The 27,023-nt window shown below is 40.7% G+C and overlaps 1 protein-coding gene across 2 annotated transcripts in view; it reads left to right on the top strand.

Annotated features, from left to right (window-relative positions):
• The first annotated feature begins 564 nt into the window (after positions 1 to 564).
• Ambra1 (autophagy and beclin 1 regulator 1) overlaps positions 565 to 27,023 on the top strand; it is a 185,991-nt gene continuing 159,532 nt past the window's right edge. The window contains exon 1 of one of the 2 annotated variants that reach the window (XM_028778469.1): positions 565 to 810. The gene's annotated coding sequence lies outside the window, so the exon portion shown is untranslated. The remainder of the gene's footprint in view (positions 811 to 27,023) is intronic. The other variant, XM_028778470.1, reaches the window with a different exon arrangement.

Below are 27,023 nucleotides of genomic sequence, written 5' to 3'. Positions count from 1 at the left end.
ATTTTTGGTTGCTTATGTCCAAGAAGACCTAACCATAAACAATAATGTTATAATTGCCTTTTCTCAAGAGCAGCAAATACCAGCCGGGCAATGGTGGTGCACGCCTTTAATCCCAGCACTTGGGAGGCAGAGGCAGGCGGATTTCTGAGTTCGAGGCCAGCCTGGTCTACAGAGTGAGTTCCAGAACAGCCAGGGCTACACAGAGAAATCCTGTCTCGAAAAACAAAACAAAAACAAACAAACAAACAAACAAAAGACAAGGTCTCATATAGTCCAAGTTGGCCTTGCGTTTAACTGAGTATGACTTTGAACTCCAAATCCACATCCCTCCTCTTCCTAAAATGCTGGGATCACAAGCGTGCTCCTGTCTCAAAAATTTAGTTCTCTAAATTACTTCAACACTCGGTCACCAACAGAAAATGGCAGAAACCCAGCCTAATCTATACTCTAATTTATGATCTGGATTTGTTTATTTATGCCTAGGAAGGCAGCCGGACTTGCCGCAGGAGCTGAGCAATGTTTCGGCACTCGGCTGCAGTTCCTTGAACGATTGCAGGGGCGCTCTTTCTTTGATGTCTGGGCGTTCGTGTGTTCGATGATCTTTTGCGGCGTCTTCTTGGTTGATGTCTCCAGAGCGGCGGCGGCGGTGCCAGGTCCTGGACTGAGTTATCCCGGAGGCCCCGGGCTCTGGCCGCTTTCTTCCGCTGGTCGGTCGAGCGGACCCCTCGCTTCCTTCGGCCTCTCCCCGCCTTCCGTCCGTGGCTCCGTGCGTTCGCTAGCCTTCGGGCCGAGCTCTCACTCGCCTCGCAGGTAGGCCCAGAAGGAGCCTGGGAGGCCCGGTCCGGCATCCCTCCGCCGAAGGCAGGAGGAGACCTTGGCGCCGGCCGGTGGGAGAGCGCGCGGCCCGCCGGGGCGCGCGTTGTGAAGGGGGTTGCGCCCGGGGGCGCGGCCGGAGGGCGGCCCGGAACTCAGCGAGAAGCCGGAAGGAGGGAGAAAGATGCTGAAGCTGCCGGCCGGGTTCTGTACAGAGGAGATGTCGGGTCCTGGACGCGTGTCGTCACCCCTAGATTGTGAGAGCTTGGCTCTCTTAGACCCTATTCCTTTTTTTCTTTCCTGCAACTCAGGTTCCAGATGTCATTCCTCAGTTGCACTGGGGACCCCCACAGAGGAATCCAGCCTCGGAGTGCCCTTTGAGTAGGTGGAGGCTATTGAAACTAGGCCCTCCAGCTCCTTGGAACGAAATGTCACTTCTAGTCTTTTAGGGTAGGGAAACCGAGGCTGAGGTATGGGAGGTGACTTTTCCCTGTGACCCCGACAGATCATTAAATGTGCTGTAAGTTTCTTTTTGTCTTTAACCGTTCACTCTTCTCTTTCTCCCATTTTACTGGTCACTTTTCACTTAACAGTAGTTTCTCATTTGACTACTTGAAACTCTTCTTTCTTAGAAACATATATTGTGTTTCTGGAGACTTCAGACATTAAGGGAGCAAGTGATGTTTTTGACTGGCTTTTTTTTTTCGAAGTTCGTGTCATTTTAGCAAAAGTAGTAAGGATGGTTTATTTTTGTTTACTCATAAATTATCTTGTTTACTTCCACTTTACTTCTGACTAATACTGATTCCACCCTTCAGCTTGCTCTGGACCTCTTCCTGCTATGGTGTTAAGTACTTAGTGCAAGATGGAAGATGGCTAAGACTGTGAATTCAGGTTCTTGTCTTGTGAAGGGCTTTTCTAAGAGGTGTCTAAAGGGAATCCAAGAAGTCTGTTTTGAAACTTTTTTTTTTTTTTGTATTTGGTTAGTGGTTTAGTCATTTTATTCAAGAGTTCAAAAGTCTGTGTAGAAATTATTCAAACATAATTAAATTGACAATTTTTTTCTTTTGTGAATTTCAGTATGTTTCTCTTTTCTTTCTCAAGGTCTTAAGGTCTAAGTGTTTTTGTTAATTTCATTTGATCAAATGTTATGATCCTAATCTGTCATGATCCTAATCTGTCATTCTTTGTTGAAAAAGAAGTCTTGGAGGTCATTCTAGGTTGTATAAGTTTCCATGGTATGTAGAATTCATAGGAGACTGACTTTAAGGGAGTACAGATTGTGAAATTCTGTTCCTACACAGTTTTAGATGCTTCATGAACTTTGGGAAGATGATAGAATTTTACATTGTTTCTCTAACTTTTTCTTTAATGTATGTGGGAGGTCAGTGAGGTTTACCATTCTTTCTCTTCTTTAGTAGTCCTGGGAGTTTTGAACCCAAGGCCACATGTGTGTGCTCTGCCACAGAGCTACACCCCTACTCCTGAGATCAGCAAAATTTAAATGAAGGTGATTGATTGATTGATTGATTGATTGTGTGTCTGTCTGCACGTGGGCATGCCATGCATGCATGTGGATGTCAGAGGACAATTTTCAGAAGTCAGTTCTCTCCTTCCAGCACATGGATCCCATGTGAATTCAGGTTATCTGGCTTGACAGTAATCCCATTTTATTTTCTGAGCCATTTTGATGGTCCATGAAAATAAAATCTTTTGCTCATAAGCAATTTCTTAGTTATCAGGACCTTGGTACTTTTTATAAGTGTGTAGACTCTAGATTGGGTAGTTAAGCCAAAATTATATATTTTTTGAAGAGAACTTTTATGATGGAAAATATATACCAAAGCAAAGAATGTAGAAGTAGAAGTAACATTGTCCACTGGGAATTTATAGTTGTAAGTGATGTCTTAGTGATTCCTAATGAAGAACAAATAAGAAATGGCAATTGCTATGTATGTCATGAAGAGAAAGGTTAGAAACATTTTGAATGTTTCTGTAAGAAAGAACTGGCAGAAGTTTAAGTTAAATTGAGGCAGATAACAAACTTGGTGGCGGGGAGGTTAATAGAATTGAGACTCTTAAAGGCTTCTCTACTTTTCTATAGAATTCATACAAGTTTTGCTTGATAATTTTTGTATGCTTTTTTTTTTGTCTGTCTATCCTTGTTTTTGAGTTTTTGAGGTAGGATCTCTTGTGTTCCAGGCTAGCTTCAAACTGACCGTGCAGCTGGGATGACCTTGAGCTCCTTGACCCTGCCTCTGCCTCAAGTACTAGATTACCAGTGTGAACCACTATTTGATGCTATATCTTGGGAATTACCAAAGTCAATTTGGACTGTCTCCTGAGATTTCAGAAATGTTCACATTATGACTGAATTATTCTATATTTTAGTAAGATGGTTCTTGTGGATAATTAAGAGATATAAGCTTCAAATAGCTGTGGCTGTACATATTTTAAATTCCAACAGTCCAGAGACTGAGGCAGGAAGATTGTGAGTTCTCGGTCAGCCTGAGTTAACAAAGTAAAACTGCCTCAAGAAACAACAACAGCAACAACAACAACAACAAAAATACCAACACAAGATAAAAAAGACTCTCTGAATGTTTTCTGGAATGTGGCCCTGGACCAGTTACTGAAATAAAGTTTTTTTTTTGTTTTGTTTTTTTCCCGAGACAGGGTTTCTCTGTGTAGCACTGGCTGTCCTGGAACTCACTCTGTAGACCAGGCTGGCCTCAAACTCAGAAATCCACCTGTCTCTGCCTCCCAAGTACTGGGATTAAACTCGTGGGCCACCACTGCCCAGCAACTTTTTTTTAACTAAAAAAGAAATACTTTTTCTTTTTTAATGTTTATTTATTTTATGTGCATTGGTGTTTTACCTGCATGTATGACTATGTGAAAGTATCAGATTCCTTGGAACTGGAGTTGCAGACAGTTGTGAGCTGTCATGTCAGTGCTGAGAAGTGAACCCAGGTCCTCTGGACGAACATCCAGTACTCTTAACCACTGAGCCATTTCTTCAGCCCTGAAAAACTTATGTTTTTATATTGTATAATTTGTAATATATTTCCAGAGTGAATGAGGGAAATTATAGGACTTTTATTCTTTTGGTGATGTATTTTTATCTTGCTTTATTAATGCTGAACCTAAATTTTTATGAACTTCATTCAATATCATCATGAATTGATAGTTTAACTCATTTCCTTCTCATCTATCTTACTTTTAAATAAATTAGGAAAAAAGTATTGCTTCTGAGTGCTTGTGGTGCACACCTTTAGTCTCAGTGCTTGAGAGGCAGAGGCAGGCGGATCTGAGTTTGAGACCAGTCCAGTCTAAAGAGTTCCAGGACAGCTAAGGCTATACACAGAAACCAAACAAAGATAAAGTGGTCTTAACATATCAATATATCAAGGTCTTTCCAAAAAGATAGATCTCAGCCTTGATAGAGTTATTTTGGAATGGGATATCAATATTTTGTCCTGTTGTTTAGCATACAAAAACAACAAAACCAACTCAAAAGTACAACAAACTGAAGTGCTTTTAGTCATCATAATCATTTCTTTCTCCAGTTCCTCATAAGCTCAAAGGCTTTCAGTTTCTTGTTATGGTCTCTGCTTGTCCAGAAGTGTGCCCTATAGCAGCCTTCCCCTATGCTTGAGTAACTTACAGTTTTCCTGTTTTGTTGTTTTGTTTATATATGTGTGTGTGTCTGTGTGTGTGTGTATTTTTTTTGACCTCTCCAACACAGGTTGAACTTTTGAATTTTTTTTCCTTTTCCTTTTTGTGATTGAGCTAACCCAGGATGAGCTTCCCACAGTACACAAAACAGTGATGGTACAGTGGAGGACTTCTTGCTTTCCCAGTGTGCATGTAGAAATGCACATTTGGAACTGGATGTTGCCTCTGTCCTTGGTTTAGGCATTATTTCTTCATGGAGTTCTGTCTCAATTTGTACTAGTATACAAATATAAAAAACCCAGAAATCTACATTCATGAACTTGTCTTTCTTTAAAAAAAATAAAAACAACTAAAAAAGAAGTGTTCAAGTGTTTCTTCTGTGCTATCCTAGAGCAGCAATCTTAGATGTCATCCAGGTTAGTAGTCTTTCTTTCAAGACAGCCTTGTAGTAGTAGCCAAGGATAGGATAGAGATGAGCAAACATAGGCCCAGGATGAGCTACTTGGTGTAGAACATTGGTGATTCAGTGCTGAATTTCACGCCTTCCCAGTGTGCACCTAGGAAGGCATATGTATTTGGAACTGCTAGTGAAAGGTTTGGAGGCTGCAGACTTACTTGGGCACCTCCCCTCCCCTTGTAGTTAGTCTTCTATGTTTGTAGGTAAGGGTTAACTGCTTCCTGACTTGTCCTCTGTCTCTTTTGCTCTTAGAATTTATAAGCTGTTTCTCTAGGTAAACTTTTGTTTTTGCATTTGAGTCTACACTATCCTTGAATCCCTGATTCTTTTACTTCTACCTTCCTAGTACTGGAATTATAAGCATGACAGAACACACCTGGTCTGTGTAATGCTGAAGACCAGGGCTTTGTGCTGGCTAGGCAAGATCTCTGTCTGCTGAGCTACATCCCCACATCAGGCGACTTTTTTGGTTATGACTTTTCTTTCAACTACCTTTCAGATTTTGCTATTTTCTGGAAATATAAAGCTCATTGGATATATTAGATCAGTGATACAGAAGTTGATAGGAGTGTTCCTACCCTTGTGAAGTTTATTCCAGTGGACAGTATAGTTGGCAAGGAATCTGGTAAGGGTGGGAATTTAGGCCGAAACAGTGCTCTGTGGAAAACAAACCGATAAAGAGAAGTGAGGTAGGTAGGTACTGGGTGTTCCTTTTGTGGTATCTGTCTCACTGAAAGACTGCAGTCATGACATAATTCTGTAAGTTCTCTTCTGCCATCACAATGAAAAAAAGCCTTGCACACCCCCTTTCCCCCCCATTTTTTGAGATAGGTCTTAGTGTTTTTCAAGCTGAACTGATCCTCCTATCTCAGCCTCCCAAGTGCTAGGATTATAAGCTACACCACTATGCCTAGTGTATTGGCTGGTTTTGTGTGTCAACTTGACACAAGCTGGAGTTATCACAGAGAAAGGAATCTCCCTTGAGGAAATGCCTCCTTGAGATCCAGCTGTAATTGTGATCCACTCAATTAGTGATCAAGGGTGGGAGGGCCCATTGTGCGTGGTGCCATCCCTGGTCTAGTAGTCCTGGGTTCTATAAGAAAGCAAGCTGAGCAAGGCAGGGGAAGCAAACCAGTAAGTAACATCCCTCCATGGCCTCTGCATCAGCTTCTGCTTCCTGACCTGCTTGAATTCCAGTCCTGACTTCCTTTGGTGATGAACAGCAATGTGGAAGTGTAAGCTGAATAAACCCTTTCCTCCTCAACTTGCTTCTTGGTCAGGAGGTTTATGCAGGAACACAAACCCTGACTAAGACACCTGGCTACAATAGAAGATCTCAGTGAAGATTGGTACATGTACGATTTGTCTGATGCATTGGGTTTGACGTTGGCACACTTGGCCATGACTTTAGCTTTTTTACTTGTAATGTGTCTTGAATTTAATTAGTTTTCATTAGTCTTTTTTTCTAATTACATATTCTTTAGAGGTTGAATTTACTGAATTTGAGTGCAGAATATTTGCCTATAGTTGCATTTGTACCAAAGAATAAGTTAAAGCGTGTAGTCATTCTTAGGGTAGATTTAGTTGACTTACAACATTGAGCAAAGGAGAACTTAGGCCATTGTTGAATGTGTATAAAATAATACCATGATCTTTTTTTTTTTAAGATTTATTTATTTATTTATTTATTTATTTATTTGAGTACACTGTAGTTATCTTCAGACACACCAGAAGAAGGCATCAGATCCCATTACAGATGGTTGTGAACCACCATGTGGTTGCTGGGAATTGAACTCAGGACCTCTGGAAGAGCAGTCAGTGCTCTTAATCGCTGAGCCATCTCTCCAGCCCCCAATATCATGATCTTGTTTGGGTTCTTTCTGCCAAAAAATTAGAAATATTTACAAAGATTGTCTTTACTGTTGCTTATTGAAACTGTGTTTCTCTTTTCACACACTGAGGAAATTTTACTTTTTGTGACTTGTTTATTCTACCTTGCTGGATAAAGTGTATTCTCCCTGGCTGCAGGGCACACCAGTGTTTGAGAAGCAAACTGGAGATTTTTAGTCTATCTGACCAGGGAAAAGTCACTTGCCAATTACAGGTGTAGTGGTACATGATTATGATCCCAGCACTTAAATAGTGGAGGTAGGAGGATCAGGAGTTCAAGGTCGTCCTTGGCTATATAAGCAAGTTCTAGGCTGGCCTAGGCAGCATGAGATTCTTTCTGTTCTATCAAAAGAAAACATTTCTCTTTCAAACTTCATTCCTCTTCTCTGAGTCATGGTCTCTTGTGTAGCCCAAACAAACCTTGAACATGTGATCTTTCAGCCTTAGCCTCCCAAGTGCTGGCATGTACCACCACATCCAGCCCAAACTCTTTTTTTTTTTTTTTTTTTTTTTTTTTTTGGTTTTTTGAGACAGGGTTTCTCTGTGTAGCCCTAGCTGTTCTGGAACTCACTCTGTAGACCAGGCTGGCCTCAAACTCAGAAATCCGCCTGCCTCTGCCTCCCAAGTGCTGGGATTAAAGGCGTGCGTCACCACTGCCCGGCCAGCCCAAACTCTTAGTAGCTTTTGTTACTGCTTCAGTAACTAGGTAGCCTGGTTATAAATCCTAGAACTTGCTCTCAAGGCAACTTCTTAACCTTCCAGTTTCTTCATCTGTTAAAACATAGAGTTGTCAGTAATTAATTATTGTGTAGAATACTTCTAATAATTTGATATGTGCTATTGGTTATCATCTTTAGTACAATCAGTTAAAGTTCATATGTATTCTTCAAAAGAACAAATAGGCCAGACATGATGTCAAATGCATTTAATCCTAGCGCCTGGAAGGCAGAGGCGGATCCTTGTGAGTTTCAGTCCAGCCAGGGATACATACTAAGGAGGAGGAGGAAGAAGAGGAAGAGGAGGGAGAGGAGGAGGTAATAGAGATGCTTAGTTTAAAGTGTTGGAGCTTTTGAGAAAACTTCCAACAGGGAACAGGGAGGTATAACTGTGAATCTGCTGCTTCCTTCCCTCAGTACTCTTCAGTTAACCAAAGGGTGAGTCTCTACTGGTTGAGAGAAGCCTAGAAAGTAACAGTATCGGAAACACAGTTCTAAATATAAGAAAGATGACAAATTTTTGTGAGACATTGTAGCATAACAGGCCAGCGCTATTTTAGAATAGAACATTCAGGTAGAAAATATTTAAGCAAGCATTTGAATTTTGCTGTTTGAACTAATTCAAGCTGAAGAATTTAGAAGAAAGTGATTAAATGAGTGAAAAAAACAACATTTTGGGGATGGTCAGCTCTGAAATCAACTCAGATAAACTGGAATAATGGATGTATTTTGTTACATAATGGTAAGGACTAAGAATCCTATTAGTAGAGTTAGTTTTCTGTTAGTTTTATCTCTTATGATGCTGTTATAAATTGTTGGTTACTTAAGTCTGTTTAATAATCCCACTCTGTCATTAAAAATCCCTAATGATTATGATAGTATTTATTTATTTATTTAGTCACAGTTTCTCTGTGTAGCCCAGGCTGTCCTGAAACTCTCCCTGACCAGGCTGGCCTTGAACTCACAGAGGTCTGCCTTTGACTCCGAAGTGCTAGGATTAAAGGCATGTGCCTGGATTTTTTTTTCCATTTTTTAAAATATATGTATTATATATAAATGGGTATTTGTCTGCATGTATGTCTGCACACTCAACAACAACAAAAAAGGTGTCAGATTTCATAGGACTATAGTGATAAATGGTTGTAAGCTCTTACATGGATGCTAGGAATTGACCTTAGGCCCTCTGTAAGAACAGCCCATTCTCCTAACCACTGAGCCATCTCTCTAGTCTCAATATAGTCCTGGTTTTTGTTTGATTTGTTTTAGAGACAGGGTTTCTCTGTGTAGCCCTTGCTGTCCTGTCCTGGATCACTCTGTAGATCATGCTGACTTTGAACTTAGGTTAGCCTGCCTCTGCCACCCTGTTGCTGGGATTAAAGAAGCATGTGCCACCATGCCTTTGTTTTTTTTTGGGGGGGTGGGGTGGGGGGGGGGGGGGGGGTGGGGGGGTGGGTTTGGGGTCTGGCAGTATGCTGTCTAGGCTTGCCCAGACTCCTAGACTTACTCAAGAGGGTTTTTGGCTTTGGCTTCAGACCACAGGTATACACTGCAATGACCTGCTTTTGAATGAATGCCATGACCTAATAATAATACATGCTTTAAAAACTTTATGCCAGCTTCCGTGTGAGGTGTGGTTTGGAAAGAAAGAAATGAGGGAAGCATATTTGGGAAGCAATTTAGTAGCCCAGGCAAAAGCTCTGATAGCTTAGATTAGACTCTAGGCAGTAGAGATGGAGGGAAGTAGACAGATTCAGAACATATTTTAGAATCAGGACAAACAAGACCTAATGTTGGATTGAATGTAGTGTGTGGGAGGAGGGAGGTGTCAAGTATGAGCCTAGGTTTCTCCTGTGAGCATCTGGGTAGATGAAGGTGCCACATTTCAGATGGGAACAGGGAGAAGAGTTGGTTTTGATGAATTGAGGAGTAGAATGAAGGCTTTGTTTTTGTCACACCAGGCATGAGATGCTGGTGAAGCACACATGGAGACTTTGAGAAAGCAAAGGCAGAACGTTGCTGGAGGTAAATCTGGGTGGAATTGCTACGTAGAGGATATTTATAACCCAGGAAATGGATGGGCTCACCTACCTAGAGAACAGAATAGAGTGGGGTGAGGGGAGCTCAGGATTGAGTCCTAAGGAATCTGAGGAATGATTTAGCAACAGATCACTGATGGGTATATCGAGGTATAACAGTGATGGAGGACTGCAGGGTCAGGAGCCAGATGGAAGTGGGTTATAGGAACGGGGAGAGAGGAAGTGGAGATGGTCTTCATGTTTTGATTGTAGTCAGTCCTCCCATAAAAAAGCAATGCTGATTTCATTTTTCTGCTCTTGATTGTCTTTGGTTGCTTGGTAAGAAGTTGTAAAGGTGAGGGGCTAAGGTAGGAGGAATTTCTGTCAGAAATGATTCTCAGCCGGGCAGTGGTGGCGGATCCTAGCACTTGGGAGGCAAAGGCAGGCGGACTTCTGAGTTCGAGGCCAGCCTGGGCTACAGAGTGAGTTCCAGGACAGCCAGGGCTACACAGAGAAACCGTGTCTTGAAAAACCAAAAATAAAAAATAAAAAAAAAATAAAAAAAGAAATGATTCTCATGATCCTTAAGCATTGCCCCTCAAGGGTAAAGGTTTTCTATTTGACCTTTTTTCATTTTCCTTCCCAATATGTCTTGAACCTTTAAGTTAATTCTTTATTTTTTCTTACTGCTTTCATTTCTTTTCCTTCTTTCTTTCTCTCTCTCTTTCTCTCTCTGCTTTGCCATTGTACCTGACTTTTAGTTCTCCTAACTTTTTTTTAACTTATTGACTTAATTTTTGTTTGTTTGTTTGATACCCATGGATGCCAGAAGAAGGTTGTGAGCTGTCCTGTGGGTGCTGGGAATTGAATCCAGGCCTTTCTGAAGAGCATAGACAGTACTCTAACTGCTAATCTATCATTCCAGCCCATAAATTATTCTTAAATCAGAGATCAAAACTAACACCTGTAGCTTCCATAGAGCATGTGTAATTTGAGAGTTGTTGGGTGGGCCTAAATTGAGACTTCAAATCAGTGTCTGCACATTTTTTATAAACATTATAGACAGTTTGATGTAGCCCCAGGTTAGCCTTGGAGACTATATAGGATGACCTGAATGTTTCTGCCACTTCTCTTATCATAACCAGAATCTTCTGATAATACTGCTTTTTGAGGAACTAGGTTCTTCTAGTATTCTGATTTTAATTATTTGCATTTTACTGATGGGGTAATTGGAGTACAGCATTTGTGTCGGTTTAACTTCCCATCATCCTTAGAGTCAGTCAGTGATAGAAATAAGAATTTAAGATTCTTAATCATGTTCTTTGTCTAAGGTGACCTATATAAAGCCATATTGCATTTACATGAAGCTGTATGAAATGGACTTCCTATATTTTATTGTCTCTGAAAGGGATATCATTCAAGTTATGTTAAGCAGATGTTCTCTTAACAAGACAAGAACAGGACAAGAGGGACTATATCTTAATTGGTGACAGAAGGGATATGGATTATTTGTTAGAACTTCCTGACAACAAGATACTGGACAGTTATCAAGGGTGATTGTGAAATACCTTCCCTAAAGATTTAATAACTACCTTTTTGGAATGATGTAGGTACAGACTTGTTTTGAAATAAGGGAGATGATGAAGATGGCATTCTCAGATCTCTAGTAACCTCAGGATAGAACTGCTTGATAATTAACCAGAACAATATCTTTGCCATTTTAACAAGTATATTTTCATTGTTCTCACAAAGAAATTATCAATAGTGTGTGAACTGGGGGCTGTGGAGCCATGGCTCTGTTGGTGAAGTAATTGAGGACCTGAGTTCAGATTCTCAGCACTCAAGTGAAAGCTAGATGAGGTGGCTTGTGCCTGTAATCTGAGTTCTGGGGTGGGTTAGGGAGTGAGGAGACTGGAGGATTCCTGGAGCATGCTGTCTAGCCAGGAGCATGCTATCTAGCCAATGAAGCCAAATTGGGACAGTCTAGGTTTTGTCAGAGACCTTATCTGAAAAACTAAAAAGAGGGTGCTAGAGCAATAGCTCAGTGCTTAAGAGTGCTTATTATTCTTGCAAAGGAGCTGAGTTTGTTTCCCAGGACCTACATGTAGTTCAAAGCCACTTGTAACTCTAGTTCCAGGGTATCTGATGCTCTCATCTGACCTCCTTGGGCACGGGGCATACATGTTATAGACATACATATAGGTAAAACACTCATACACATACAAAACCAAGTCTTTAAAAAGCCAAAATGAAGAGCTATTAGGAAGATGCCTGACATTGACCTTTACATGGACATGTACCCAGAGCACCCCCATTCATACACACAGAAGAGAGTAGGTGAATTGAATCAAGGGTGGTTGGACATGTCTGTAATACAATCATGTGGGACATGGAGGCTGGAGGATCAGGTATTAAAAGCCAGTCCTGCCTACATGGTATGTTGGAGGCTAGCCTGGATTATATGAAACCCTGTCTTAAGAAAAAGAAAGAGAAGCCGGGCGGTGGTGGCGCATACCTTTAATCCAGCACTTGGGAACTTGGAGGCAGAGGCAGGCGGATTTCTGAGTTTGAGGCCAGCCTGGTCTACAGAGTAAGTTCCAGGACAGCCAGGACTACACAGGGAAACCCTGTCTCGAAAAAAACCAAAAAAAAAAAAGAAAAAAAGAAAAAAGAATACATAAATAAAACTAATTTGTCAAGCCTGGTAAAATATAGTATTGTGTTCTGAATCTTTCTCCTATATCCTTGATGAACCATGAACACTCATCTTTGTCTCTTTTTTTTGTTTGTTTGTTTTTGTTTGTTTGTTTGTTTGTTTGTTTTTTCAAGACAGAGTTTCTCTGTGTAGCCCTGGCTGTCCTGGAACTCAGTCTGTAGACCAGGCTGGTCTCGAACTCAGAAATCCTCCTGCCCCTGCCTCCCAAGTGCTGGGATTAAAGGCGTGCGCCACCACAGCCTGGCTCATCTTTGTCTTAAAATTTTCTCTTTTTATGTTTATTAATTGGAGTGAGGTATGCATGAATGCTATGGTGAACTTGTAGAGGTCAGAGGACAACTTTCAGAAGTCAGTTCTTCTACCATATGGACTTTGGGGTTGGAACTCAGGTGCTCAGGTTTGGTGGCAGATGTCTTTACTGATTGAGCCACCTTCCTAGTTCCTGTGTTCCTTATCAAAGGAGGGTTTCTGCTATGTCTGAATCATCATCATTCTTCCTAAACAACAGAGATCAAAGCCACCACCTGCAGCTGCTATAGAGTATGTGATTTGAGTTTTCTCTATTAAGTGTTGTGATAATCTTGTTTCACAGGCTTACCTGAGATAGAGACTCTTGTAAAATTGCTTAAGAGGTTGGTGAGATGGCTCAGTTAGTAAAATGCTTTCTGTGCAATCATGAGGACCTCTTACACCCATGTAAAAGCCAGGTGCAGTGGTATGTATCTGTAGCCCAGTGCTAGAGGGACAGAGAGCCATGCATGCTTGAAGCTTATTGGCCAGCTAGTAATCTCAGTTAACAGTTCTATGTTCACTGAGACACTGTCTAAAAATAAATTTAAAAAAAAAGAAAGAAATTAGAGAGCAATGGAGTAAGAAGATACCTAGAGTTTACCTCCGGCACACCCATGAACAACCCTCTCCCCCCAATGAATCTACACACAAATTAGTTGAGGGCCTGTCAATGTAGTTTAATTGATAGAGTGATTCTTTAGCTTGCATGGAGTTCTAGGTTTGATCCCCAAGCATTGTATAAACCAGACAGATGGCACATACCTATAATCATAGCATTTTGGAGATGGAGGCAGGGTGATCAGGAATTCAAGGCCAACCTGGGCTATATGAGACTGTCTGGAAAAAAAATAGCACTTGGGAGGCACAGGCAGGTGGATCTCTGAGTTTGAGGCCAGCTTGGTCTGCAGAGTGAGTTCTAGGACAGCCAGGGCTATACCGTTGCCAGACATATCAAAATAACATTGTTTTGGAGATTGAGCTTCCTTCTTACATGAGCCTTCAGGCTTGTCCATCTAATTGAGGATGTCAAGTGCAGTGTTTCATAGGACTTTGGAGATCAAGAAAGGAAATGTGTAGTTTTACAGAATTGAAACTGCGATAGAATTTAACCAGGACAGTTAGAAAGAAGCTAATGTGAGAGATTGTCTTTTTCCTCTGGCAAGAGTAGCAGGAATCTTCAAACCACAGCACTTAGTACTTCCTTAAGTGAAGTTGCTATTGTTCAGCATGGCAGTTAGAAGTTTCGGTGTATGTAGTTGTGGTCTCTTCCCTAGACTAAAAAGCCTTTGTTTTCAGTTCTCTGTCCTCTGTCACCTGCAGTAGTGTTTCCTATGTAGTGATGAAGTCCTCCAAAATTAGGATAAATGGAAGTAAGTTCAGTGAAAGTTATCATATATCTTGTCTGTCTCTATAAGACTATGCATATATAGAGGCTTGTGCTAGACAATTATTTATTAAAATCCCTTTGTTGACATGTAATCAAATGGAAAGAAGGACCTGAGAAAGGAAGAAAATTGATTTTGCAGCTTTGAACTTCAGCTTCAACATTGGTTGGCTGTTAAAACAATATCTAACCATTTTTCCTTTCCTGGTCCTGACTTTTGGAATGATGACTCTGCAACTAATTAGCTATTATTAAATCCCTAGGCCATAGCTTTGGCTCATTCCTTGATTAGCTCTTATTTAACCATTTAAACTATTCTTTTTTTAATTTTTTATATTTATATATATATATATATTTTTTTTTTTTTTTTAAATTTATTTATTTATTATATATGAATACACTGTAGCTGTCTTCAGACACACCAGAAGAGGGCATCAGATCTCATTACAGATGGTTGTGAGCCACCATGTGGTTGCTGGGATTTGAACTCAGGACCTCTGGAAGAGCAGTCAGTGCTCTTAACCACTGAGCCATCTCTCCAGCCCATATATATATATTTTTAACAGTTCTATATCTACCACTTGGCTTCAGTCTCAGCCCTCTTCCTTCATCTACCTGGTCTGTCTCTTGGGTCCAGTCTGGCTCTCCCTTGAATCTCCCGTTTTGTGCTCTCATGTTTCCTGAAATCCTCTCTCTTCCTGCCAGTGTCCCACCTCCTATTTCCTGCCTGAGCTCATTGGCCATTGGCTTTTTATTGATAGGTGATGCTTCTAAGAGATTCTACAATTAGCTGTTGGATCATAGGCAAGTAACTGCACACTGAGCCAGGTCTATCTGTAAATTAGGAATGGTTTGGGAGATGTCATAATATAAAATATAAAATACCAACTTTTTTTTTTTTAATTATAAAACAGGGCTAGCCTGGAACTCAAAAAGGATTCCTCCCACTTCTGTCTCATGAGTGCTGGGAATCAAAAGTGCTAGGATTAAAGACATGTACAACTGTGCCCAATACATTTTATTTATTTATTTATTGTTTGTTGAGTTAAAGTTTCCCTATGTAGCCTTGGCTAGCCTGGACTCCCCCTATATAGTCCAGGCTGACTTTGATCATAAGAGATTCACCTACCTCTGTCTTCTGAGGGTTGGGATTAAAGACATCCACAATGCCCGATATGGTGGTGTTTAGTGGGGTTTTTATTTTTTTGGTGGTTTATTTGTTTAGTTTTTTATTATTTACATGTACGTACATTTTTCCTGCATGTATATCTGTGCACCACATGTGTGTCATGCCCAGACAGGCTAGAAGAGAGCATTAGATCTGGAACTTACTATTGTGAGCTGCCATGTGAGTGCTGGGAATTGAACCTGGGTCTTTGGAACAGCAACCACTGAGCCATCTTTCCAGTCTTTTTTTTGGGGGGGGGGGGCGGGGTGTTTCGAGACAGGGTTTCTCTGTGTAGTCCTGGCTGTCCTGGAACTCACTCTGTAGACCAGGCTGGCCTTGAACTCAGAAATCCGCCTGCCTCTGCCTCCCAAGTGCTGGGATTAAAGGCGTGCGCCACCACCGCCCGGCTGTTTTTTGTTTTTTGTTTTTTGTTTTTTTTGGGACAAGGTCATGCTATAGTTCAGGCTGGCATGAAACTCTGTGTATTCCAGGTTAGTCTTGATCGTGAAGCAATCGTCCTGCCTTTGTTTCCTGAGTGCTAGGATCATAGGTGTATACCACTATGCCAGGCCTGTCTTGAAGAAAATATTTCTTCCTGTTTTGGGTCTACAGGCTAATTTCATGAAGGAAGCATAGAGGGATCCTCTTGAAGACCTTGCATTTTTGCAGAACTTGAAAATGCTACTGCATATGTCCTGTATTCTTTCTTTCACTCTGGCAGAATGGCTAACTCACGTGTCCTATATTAGCATGGTAAACATCTGCCAGCTTGGCTGCAGGCAGCAAGTGTCCTCTACCTGTAATCTTTCTTGGTGCTTAGAAAAGATTCATTTTCCCTTTTTCTATGATTTAGTGATTAAAAAGTGAAAAGATAGGTTGCAGAGAAATAGATGGTTTGTATGATCACATTTTGTTACAAAACCCAAAAACTTAAGTTGAATGGATATTTTATGCTGTATGAGTCACTGTGGTTTTAGGAACATGGGAGTGGGAAAAATTAGGAGGAATTAAAATAGTGCACTTTAAAAACTTGTTACAAGGAATGAATGTTACTTAAAAAATTAAACTATTTTGACATTGTATGTTTACATGCAATTGTTAAAAAACGGGAACAGATGTCCATCTATCCATCCATTGTGTGAGGCCTTTTCTCTAGTTTTGCCCAGTTAGAATATCCTGGATAATCCTAGTACTTTGTTACAGCCTGGGTATTGATACTGATACAGGACATTTCTGCTACTACAAGAATCTCTTCTGATATCTTTTTATATTCATTTAGTCTCCAAGTTAAAGTGTCTAGGCTGGCAGTGTAGGGGCTAAATCGCAATAAATTTTTGCTTAGAGATTCTATGGAGAACACATGGAGGAGCAGGTGCCCCAACTCCAAACACTGTCAACCCATCAGAAATCCCTGGTAGCCACTAATATAAATATATTAGTCATTTATATAATGGTATATAAACAGGACCTAGTGATATAGACCTGTAATCACATTTAATCAGAAGGCTAAACTAGGGATTGACAAGTTTCAGACTTGCCTGGCAATTTAGTGAGGCTGTCTCAAATAGAAAAAGATTTAAGGTGTAGTCCAGTGATAGAGCACTTGCTGAGCATGTCAGAGACTTTATAGGTTCAATCCTCAGTATATAAAACGAACAATAGGGGGCTGGAGAGGTTGCTCAGCGGTTAAGAACACTGACTGTTCTTCCAGAGGTCCTAAGTTCAAGTCTCAGCAACCATATGGTGGCTCACGACCATCTGTAATGGGATCTGACACCCTCTTCTGGTGCGTGTGAAGACATTGTACTCAGATACATAAAATAAATAAAGAATTCTTTAAAAAAGCCGGGCGGTGGTGGCGCACGCCTTTAATCCCAGCACTTGGGAGGCAGAGGCAGGCGGATTTCTGAGTTTCAGTCCAGCCTGGTCTACAGAGTGAGTTCCAGGACAGCCAGGGCTACACAGAGAAACCCTGTCTCGAAAAACCAAAAAAAAAAAAAAAAACCCCCAAAAAACAACAACAAAAAAAAACCCACCAAACCAAAACAAACCAAACAAAAAAACAACGAACAACCGAGTGAGAGAGGGAGAAATGGAAACATGCAGTTTTAGGTCATCTTTTTTCACTCAGCATAATGACCTAGAATGTTTTAAGTATCAATAGTTCTCCTTCTCTTTTGTTTGTTTTTTTTTTCTGAGACAAAGTCTTCCTACATAGCCCTAGCTGTTCTGAACTTGTTGTGTAGACCAGGCTAGCCATGGATTCAGAGAAATTCTCTTGTCTCTGCCTCCTGAGGATTGAATTTAAAAATGTGAGCCATCATGTCGATATATAAAAGTAGTTTTCATTTTCTTTTTTTTTTTGTTTTTATTTTTGTTTTTCAAGACAGGGTTTCTCTGTATAGCCCTGACTGTCCTGGAACTCACTCTGTAGACCAGGTTGGCCTCGAACTCAGAAATCCACCTGCCTCTGCCTCCCAAGTACTGGGATTAAAGGCGTGTGCCACCACCACCCGGCTAGTTTTCATTTTCTTAAATTGTTTTCTTACATTGTATTTCTTGGTTTAGATGTGATAGATTTTGTTGAATTATACTTGCTGAAGGATTTTTTTTCCTCCCAGTTTTAGGGCTGTCATGAATAAAACAGCTGTGAACATCTGTGTCCAAGTTTTTTTTTTAATGTGTGTGTACATATTCATGTGTGTGCCTGTATATGTAGGTGGAAGCCAGAGGTTGGCATTGTCTTCCTCAAAATCACTCTCCACCTTAGTTTTTTAGTTAATTAATTAATTGATTAATTCATTTTATATAGAGATGAGTGCTTTGTCTTCATACATACCAGAAGAAGGAATCAGATCTCATTATAGATGGTTGTGAGCCATCATGTGGTTGCTGGAAATTGAACTCAGGACTTCAGGAAGAGCAGTCAGTACTTCTAACCACTGAACCATCTCTCCAGCTCCTTTTTTAAAGTGTGTGTGTGTGTGTGTGTATGCATGTGCGTGCATGTATATATGTATGTATCTATACCTGCATGCCAGAAGAGGTATACACATTACATTATAGAGGTCACATTACATTATAGATGGTCGTTAGCCACCATGTAGTTGCTGGGATTTCAAATTAAGACCTCTGGAAGAGCAGCCCAACCGCTGAGCCATTTCCTCAACCCTTACCTTAGTTTTTGAGATAGGGACTCTCATTGAACATGGAACTCACTGATTCAGGTGGACTGGCTGGCCAGCAAGCCTGAGGGGTCTTTTTGTGTTCAAGTTTTTGTGTGAATGTAATTTAACTTTTAATCTTTTTGCAATAAATGTCCAGTAATACAATTATTAGGTTATATGATACATCAGGTTGTTTTTTTTTTTCTTCTTCAAGACAAGATTTCTCTGTGTAGACCAAGCTAGCCTTGAACTCAGAGATCTGCTTTTCTCTGCCTCAAATGCTAGTATTAAAGGCTACCACCACTAGGCTATGGTTTATATTTTTTAATTTAATAAAATTAAGGAAAAAGAAGTACAGTTTTATTTCACATCCTTTCTTGATATGTATAACTTAAAAAAATTTTTTTAGACAGTGTTTTTTTTGGTAGCTCAGGCCGGCCTCATTATGTAGCTGGGGATGACTTGAAAACCCAGGCCTCCTGTCTCCACCTCTGGAGTGCTGGGATTACAGATGTGTGCCACTTCACTTCACCTGGCTTTTATAACTTACAGGGATTTCTGATGGTTTGCACAACATCACAGTGTCACTGGTGAAACTGCTGTTGCCTAGACTTTGTCTTGCTGATCTGATGATCAGTGTATGTATTACAGATGTTAATTAACTTCCATACTCTACCAGTAATGGTTAACTTCTACAAGGTAAATTTCTTTATATATAGTAGTGAGGGCATGGGTGTCAAGTAATTTGCTTAAAGTTATATAGTGGATCACTGTACTAAGATAAATTCAGATACTTTCTCCCTTCTTGTCTCTATCCTAAGTCAGCTTTTCGATGTTTTGAGACAGGGTCTCATATAGTCCAGGCTGGCCTTAAACTTGGTTCAGTCAGGAAGGATGACCTTCAGTTTTTGATCCATCTGTGTTCTCCTTCCAAAATTACAGGAATAAATTGCTATATTGGGTTTTATGAGTGCTGGCAAGACATTTTTTCCAACTAGTCCCAGGCTATTTTGATTTTGTTTTGAGACATGTTGTAGTCCAGGCTGACTCCAGACTCACTGCAATCCTCCTGCTTCAACCTCAGTGTGAGATTAGAGATGAGAACTACCAGATCTTGTTTTGTTAACTTCTCTGAGTCCCATACTTTACCTTTCTTTCTTGCTTTTTTCTCTTTCTTTTCCTTCCTTCTTCTCCTTCCTTCCCTCTCTCTCTTTCCTTTCCTCTCCTTCCTTCCCTCCCTCTCCTTCCTCTCCTTCCTTTCCTCCCTCTTCTTTCTTTCCTCTTTTCCCTCCCTCCTTCCCCCCTCTCTTTCTTTTCTTTCCATCTTGTCTTCTAGTCCTGGCTGGTCTTGCGTTTTTGAGCTATCCTCTTGTCTCTACCTTTCTGGGTGGTGGCATTAGAGGTGTGTGCCATCATGTTTTCTTATCTGAGAAATGGGAATAACAATAGTAACTATCTTACTAGTATTGTTGTGAAGCATAAATGTGTTTGAAAAGTACTGAGTATTATTCAGTCATATAGTGAAGTAATTTTTAAATTTAAGGTTACATTCTATAACTATCAATTGTCAGATATTTAGATACTAGAATTTTTCTGCTAGTATACATAGAAAGCTTTCATATTACTATATTTTGTATGAATGTGTGTGTAATGCATGTACACAGGTGTATGCGTATCCACATGGGAGCTGGAAGTCTACCTTAGGTATTGTTCCAACCACCATGCTGTTTTCAAGACATGGTCTCTCACTGGCTTGGGCTTGTTGATTAATCTAGGCAGGCTGCTTATCTCCTAGGATCCATCTTGTCTTCTCCTGCTCAGCACTGAGATTACAACCATGTGCCTCCATGCTCTGCCCTTTTGCATGCATTCTGAGAATGGACCTTTGACCTCATGCCTTCATGGCTTGGGACTGAACTAGCTTCCCAGATTAATATTGATCCTATTTCTGATGTAAGGATACTTTAGTTATTGTTTTAAAATGGTTTTTATTCTAAAGTCTTTTTCCTTCTTCTCTCTTTGAGACAGGGTTTCTCTGTGTAACAAGCCTTGGCTATCCTGGATTCAATTTGTAGACCAGGCTGGCCTCAAACTCATAGAGATCTGCCTGCCTTGGCTTCCTGAGTGCTGGGATCAAAGGCCTGCACCACAACCACCTGACTCTAGGATCTACTTTTAATTTTTTTTCCTAATACTCCGCTGCATATATTACATGTATAATTTCTTTAGTTATTTTCATTTTATTACTTTTAGTCATGTGAATATGTGTATCTGTGTGTGGATGTGTGCATGTGAGTGCAGTGTCTGTGGAAGCCAGAAATTCCCTATCTCCCTGCAGATATGACAGTGACAGATATGACAGTGCTGTTGGGAATTAAGCTCACTTGTGCACTATTTTCTCATAACTGATGTATCAGTTCTGTGTTTGTTTTTTCTTTTTTGAGATAGCTTAGGCTGGTCTTGAATTTCTGATCCTTCTACTACTACCTCTTCCTGAGTGCTAGGATTACAAGTGTTTGCCACTGTGCTTGGCTCCTTAGCTGTCTCTTTAGAATATCTTCTGAATTTCTCTATTTTTTTCCTTTTCTTTTTTTTTTTTTTATTGAATATTTTATTTACATTTCAGATGTTATCCCCTTTCACCCTCACCCAGAACCCCCCTATTGGTCGGGCAGTGATGGTGCACGCCTTTAATCCCAGCACTTGGGAGGCAGAGGCAGGCGGATTTCTGAGTTCAAGGACAGCCTCTTCTACAGAGTGAGTTCCAGGACAGCCAGGGCTATACTGAGAAACTCTGTCTCAAACAAACAAAACAAAGCAGAAACCCCCCTATCCCATCCCCCCTCCTCCTGCTTCTATGAGGATGTACACCCTCCCATTCCTACCTCCCTGCCCTCAAATTCCCCCATACTGAGGCATCCAGCCTTCACAGGACCAAGGGCTTCCTCTCCCACCTATGCCCGACAAGGCCATCCTCCCCTACATATACAGCTAGAGCCATGGGTCCCTTCCTATGTGCTCCCAGGCTGGTGGTTTAGACCCTGGGAGCTCTGGTTGGTTGGTATTGTTACTCTCCCCATGGGGTTGAAAACCCCTTCAGCTCCTTCAGTCTTCTCTCTAGCTTCTTCATTGAGAACCCCATGATCAGTTCAATGGTGAGCTGTGAGCATCCGCCTCTGTATATGTCAGGTTCCTGTCAGCATGCACTTTCTTTTTTTTTTTTTTTTTAAAGGTTTTTATTTATTTACTACATGTACGTACACTGTAGCTGTCTTCAAACACCCTGTAAGAGGGCATCAGATCTCATTGTGGATGGTTGTGAGCCACCATGTGGTTGCTGGGATTTGAACTCATGACCTCTGGAAGAGCAGTCAGTGCTCTTAACCACTGAGCCATCTCACCAGCCCCAGCATGCACTTTCTGACATCCACATCAGCCTCTGCCTTTGGTGACTGCACCTGGGATGGATACCCAGGTGGAACAGTCTCTGGACGGCCCCTCCTTCAGTTTCTGTCCCTCACTTTGTCTCCATATTTGTTCCCATGAGTATTTTGTTACTCCTTCTAAGAAAGACTGAAGCACTCATACTTTGGTCTTCCTTCTTCATGAGCTTCATGTGGTCTGTGAGTTGTATCTTGGGTTTTGCGAACTTTTGGGCTTGAATTTCTCTGTTGATTATGTCCATTATTGTTGTTTCTGTCCTTGTCCCAGTTTCTATTATTTTGTTATTTCTTTGGCTAAAATTCTCTAATATTCTAGTACTCACTTGTCTCTTTCTGTTGTCAGTTGTGCTTTAATTACACGATTGCTGGCTTCTTACATGTATCAAAGTTTCCTGTCTTTTTATACTTTTACTTTAGTATGCTCATCTAAAGTCACCTTCATCTCAGAGGTCTCCTCTAGTACCCTATATTAAAAGACTGTGAGTGACCACTCCCCAGTTTTCCCTTGTATTTTATTCTTAGAATGTACGTGAAAGTGTTAATACTTAGTATTATCAGTTGTCACATAAGCTTCTAAAGACAGTAGTGTTTTTCTTCTTGTCGTATCTTTAGGGCCTAAAACAGTGTTGAGTACATAGTCTATGTTTAGTAAATATTCGTTGGCTACTGGCTTTTGCAAATCTTCCTTCTTTTTGAGTATTCTTTTATTACATTTATTTATTTTGGGTTCATGTGTGTATGTATGTGAGCAGAAGTCAGACAACTTCTGGGAGTTAGTTCTCTTCCACCATGTGGTTCTGAGAGTCAAACTTAGGTCATCAGGCTTGACAGCAAGTACATTTACCAGATTGCCTGCCCCAAGTATTCTTAATTTGAAATGTTGGGCAAGAAGAATTCTGCTTCTAGTCAGAGCTAAAAATGACTAGGTTCTTAAATGCAGCACCTTATTTTGCCTGGCTGAGAAACTGATTGGCAAAGTAGAGGAGCATTTGGTTCTTTTAGCCTAAGAACTCTGAATTTTGACTTCTTTTCCTAAAGCCTTAAGGGAATTTTTGTCTTTCCCTATTCTGTACAGCCAAGAACCTGACCTGGGCTGACTCTTAAGATTGAAGAACAGTGAACTCAGTATCCCTTGAGCCAAGGCTTGGAAGCCTGCCTCTGATACTGTCTGAAGGCTAAGCCTGAATTCAAATCTTGCTCTGGCCACTGACTTATTTGGTGAACTTTGATAAATTTCTTAAGTTCTTCCAGGGTTTGTTTTGCTATTAGTCTGTTCTGGGTGATGTAAAGAATCCTCAGTTAATGTTGTCAAGGCTTTGACAATACTACCGCTTTAGCTCCAGGGATTTCTAGGAATTGGAGGTTGTGTGGTGCCTCAAGCAGTTGGACTCTTTCCCATGGGCTAGCAGAAGATGGAAAAATGGGATCTCTCATGATGAGCCACTCACTAAGCCCCCTTTTTTCTTGACCTCAGAGGAAATGAACACTAAAAATATAAAACACACAGATTTGCAGTTGATAAAGTGTAAAGTAGGTGGAACATGGTTAATGTAGTATATGTGAAGCTAGCACATGAACACGGGAGTGTTGTAGGGACTCTGCCTGTGGTTATTAGGTGTGTAGACTCTGGATTCAGACTGCCTTGGTTCTTTTTTTTTTTTGACAGTTACTCATCAGCTTTTCTAGGTTCAGATTCTGAATCTTCCACTCTGGGACTGATGCCTTGTTTCGTCTCATGTTTGGGTGGGGCTAATGAGGATTATAAAGAGTTCCTTTGACATGCCTGTAATTGTAGCATCTGAGACTCAAGCCAGGAGTATTAAAACCTGAAGGACAACCTGAGCTACACCGTGAAGCCTCACTTCCAAAAAATGTTATGCAAAGTATTAAGATCAGAGCCTGGCACTATAAAAATGTTAGCTGTTATTTTAACTACTACCTCATAGTTTATATTTGTCAAAAAGGGAAAAAAGATGACAGCGGTAAAAGGTTTCATCAAAAATGATGTTGAGTGCACTGCAGTGGACACTTTTTTTTTTTTTTGTAGAATTTTGTTTTATTTTTTTGATGCTGGAGTACTATTATTAAAAATATTTTATGTGTATGAGGCGTTTTGCCTGTCTATATGACTGGTGCCTGTGGAGATGTAATGGCTGTTTCTGGTTGTCAACTTGACTATATCTGGAATGAACTACAGTCCAGAATGGGAAGGCTCACCTGTGATCCGGATCTTGAAGCTGGAAGATACAAGTTTCTCACCTGCATCTTGGCATGGAGACCTTGAGGCATAGTGGCTATGAAAAGCTTAGGCCCAGACAAGGAACTGCATACCTTTAATCCCAGGAGAATAAGGCAAAGAGATCTCCAAGTTCAAGAGCAGCCTGGGACAAAACAAGTTCCAGATCTAGGCATGGTGGTACACACCTTCTGCTGGAGACCTACATAAGGACATTGGCCGGGCAGTGGTGGTGCACGCTTTTAATCCCAGCACTTGGGAGGCAGAGGCAGGTGGATTTCTGAGTTCGAAGCCAGCCTGGTCTACAGAATGAGTTTCAGGACAGCCAGGGCTACACAGAGAAACCCTGTCTCTAAAAACCAAAAAAAAAAAAAAAAAAAAAAAGAAATTGGAAGAAGAAAGATTTGCTCTTTTTCGCCTGCTTGCATTTACTTGCCAGCACATCTGTTGGAATCTACTTCTACAGAAGACCAGCTGAAACAACTAGCCTGTGGGACTGATCCTTGGACTTTCCATTCACAGCTGACCATTGTTGGGGTAGTTGGATTATAGGCTGTAAGCCATCACAACAAATTCCCTTAATATATAGAGACATTCCTGTGACTATAGAGACCTCTGACTAATACAGGAGGTCAGAAGAAACCATTGGGTCCCTTGTAGTTGGAGTTAAAGAAGGTTGTGAGCTGCCATGTGGATGCTGGGAGCCAAACCTGGGTCCTTTGGAAGAATAGTCAGGGCTCTTAATCACTGAGCCATCTCTCCAGTCCCTCAAGGACTGTTTTACTAGTTTGATCTCCCCAGCCAGGAACTTGATGTGTAAACCACCAGGTTGGTTTCCAATTCACAGAAATATGTTCACCTGTGCCTTGGGAGTGATTGCTGAGGTTAGATATGTGCCACCACACCCAGTATAAGCTTTACATTTCTGCACTGGGTGAAGTCAGGAACCTAATTGCTAGACTGTATGGGACACATTTTCTTTTTTTTTTTGTTTTTTGTTTTTTTGTTTTTTGAGACAGGGTTTCTCTGTGTAGCCCTGGCTGTCCTGGAACTCACTCTGTAGACCAGGCTGACCTCGAAGTCAGAAATTCACCTGCCTCTGCCTCTCAAGTGCTGGGATTAAAGGCGTGCGCCACCACTGCCCAGCGGGACACATTTTCTTAACAAGAGAGGCCAGCTGTAAATATCTGCAGCTTTCAAGAGGAGAGAAATGGAGAAAAAAGTCTTTTTTGAGTCCAGGAAAGCTGGGTAATAGAGGTCTGTAAGAAGCTGTATTGGGGGAGGGGCCTTTAAAGAAAGGATAGGAATGTCCAGTGTTTCAGGGCAAGCCTGTTAACAATTTTGTATCTGCTTTCGTGCATGTATGCTCACACATACACACATTTGCACCCCCATACACAAACAAACAAAAAACTTAAGGCAGGAGTTACATTTTTAAAAATTAGAACTTAGAAGCCTGTTTTGTTTTGGATTTTTTGAAATAGGATCTCACTCTGTAGGTTTGGCTGTTCTGAAACTTACAGAGATCTGCCTGTCTCTGCCCCACAAATGCTGAATCAAAGGTGTATGGCACTTCGTCTTGCTGTTGTGGGATTTTTTTGTTTGTCTGTTTTGTTTTGAAGCAGAGTCTCATTTTATAGCTCAAGCTGGCTTGGAACTTGCTTTATAGCCCAGGCCATTCTCTAGCTTGTGGCCTCTAAAGTTAATTTGTTTTATAGGGCCTTGTGATCTAAAATTATTGCGTTATAGTTATCATTACAGAGTGGGGCTATTGCTCTGCCACAAACATTCGAAATATATAGTAGTGAACAGATTTTTACACGGTATGTCTTTTAACCTGATTATAACTCTATAATGAATACTACTGCTAATAGTTACAGTTTCATGAACGAGGCAGGTAACTGAGGTACAGGGTGGTTAAGTAATTATTCTGAGAAGTCAGGAAACTTTTGTATGCCAAGAAAATGATGGAATAGGGTGTGATGGTCACACTCACACTTGTACACTGGTGAAACTGAGGCTGGAGGATTTCAAATCAGAGACTAGTCTGGGCTATATTATGAGGAGGAGATAAATGGTGGAGAAATGTAGTTGGGCTAGTTTTACTGAGACAGCCTGTTGTAGCACAACTTCATTGATCTAAACTTCATTGCTGTAGCTGAGAGTGAACTCCTGATTCTTCTAATCCTACTTTCCAAGTACTCTAGAATTACAAGATTGTGCTAGCTTCCCCATCCTCTCCTTTTTTTCATTGCTGAGTATGGAACACAGAACTTCCTTGACTTCAAGAAGAGCAAGAAAGTTTAGCTACTCACACCCCCAATGCTGAAACTGGGGTTTAATCAGCTACTATATACATGGATATTCTATACTGTCTCTAGCTTAGAAATTATGGCTACAACAAGTAAACAGTACATATAACTTCTCCATCTAGATTCAATTAACACCAGCACCTTGTCACATCCTAAACTATCTTTTTGTAGTCTACATGAGTAGAAACACAGTTCATGATAATAGTTTTTCTTCTTCTTGGTGAGTTTGCCTTAAGAATTTGTTACTTGTTTAATTCTATGATTTGTGTGTTGTGTTGTCCAAAATTCTATCTTCCCCCTAAGTTTAGTCTAGCATAAAAGACTGGCAAGAGCTCTTTGGAGAAAAGTGTGGTTACTAGAGGTTTGGTGCTAGCTGGTTAGATTTGGTTCTCTACGGTGTCATTTGAATTACCCTGTAGTGTGCCCTGTAGTAAGGTCCTATTGATGAAAACAAAGCTTCCAATTACAGTAAGCCTTGTGTGTAGAAACTGTACCTACATACCATTTCTATAAGCACTAGGCCACTTGTATGCCTGTAATTAAAGGCTTGACATTTTGTAGTTAATTTTCCAGTTGTTGGGAGAACTTTAGTTATGTAAGTGATCTTAGGTTTATTTAAAGGATTTTTAAAATTTATCTTTTTCTTTTGATGGTGCTGGACATCAACCCATGGCTTCATGCATGTCTACACATTTACTGTTCCACTGAGCTATAAAACTAGCTCAAGATTTTTTTTA

Source organism: Grammomys surdaster, unplaced genomic scaffold, assembly GCF_004785775.1.
Source record: "Grammomys surdaster isolate TR1022 unplaced genomic scaffold, NIH_TR_1.0 338, whole genome shotgun sequence".
Classification (NCBI taxonomy): Eukaryota; Metazoa; Chordata; class Mammalia; order Rodentia; family Muridae; genus Grammomys; species Grammomys surdaster.
This window is presented reverse-complemented; position numbering and strand designations above follow the sequence as displayed.